This window comes from Dromiciops gliroides, chromosome 2 (genome assembly GCF_019393635.1).
Source record: "Dromiciops gliroides isolate mDroGli1 chromosome 2, mDroGli1.pri, whole genome shotgun sequence".
In the NCBI taxonomy this organism is placed as follows: Eukaryota; Metazoa; Chordata; class Mammalia; order Microbiotheria; family Microbiotheriidae; genus Dromiciops; species Dromiciops gliroides.
Genome location: NC_057862.1, coordinates 265,942,885 through 265,944,061, shown reverse-complemented (window position 1 = coordinate 265,944,061; position 1,177 = coordinate 265,942,885).

Here is a 1,177-nt window from a genome sequence, read left to right as displayed (position 1 = left end):
AGGAACTTCTTTAATTCGATTTCTGGAACTCCCTCTCTTTCACAAAGAGTCAGACTCCTTTAGGATTACATGGAAACCTGGGCACAACTTGATTAGATCAAAACTTGAAAACTTCAATTTCAAAAGGACAAGAGAAGTGAGCATCTTTCGTTATTTTCAGTTTCTACACAGTAAGAGTGTATTATGGAATGTTCTAGAAAGTTACTCCAAAGGTCTATTAAATATGCTCCTTAGGTCTAGTCTTCCACGCAAAGAATCAGATGGAGATATGGAAGCAGTTCTGAAAAGGGGAAGACACAGAAGCTATGATGGAAATTGCTTTATTCTAAGAACATTGGTTTAAGTACCATTGAAAGCCAGCTTTTCCATAGGGAATGGAAGGAACTTCTTTGATATGCTTTTTTGAACTCCCTCTCTTTCACAAAGAGTCAGACTCCTTTAGGATTACATGGAAACCTGGGCACAACTTGATTAGATCAAAACTTGAAAACTTCAATTTCAAAAGGACAAGAGAAGTGAGCTTCTTTCGTTATTTTCAGTTTCTACACAGTAAGAGTGTATTATGGAATGTTCTAGAAAGTTACTCCAAAGGTCTATTAAATATGCTCCTTAGGTCTAGTCTTCCACGCAAAGAATCAGATGGAGATATGGAAGCAGTTCTGAAAAGGGGAAGACACAGAAGCTATGATGGAAATTGCTTTATTCTAAGAACATTGGTTTAAGTACCATTGAAAGCCAACTCTTCCATAGGGAATGGAAGGAACTTCTTTAATTTGATGTCCGGAACTCCCTCTCTTTCACAAAGAGTCAGACTCCTTTAGGATTACATGGAAACCTGGGCACAACTTGATTAGATCAAAACTTGAAAACTTCAATTTCAAAAGGACAAGAGAAGTGAGCATCTTTCGTTATTTTCAGTTTCTACACAGTAAGAGTGTATTATGGAATGTTCTAGAAAGTTACTCCAAAGGTCTATTAAATATGCTCCTTAGGTCTAGTCTTCCACGCAAAGAATCAGATGGAGATGTGGAAGCAGTTCTGAAAAGGGGAAGACACAGAAGCTTTGATGGAAATTGCTTTATTCTAAGAACATTGGTTTAAGTACCATTGAAAGCCAACTCTTCTATAAGGAATATACGGAACTTCTTTAATTCTGTTTTTGGAACTTCCTCTCTTT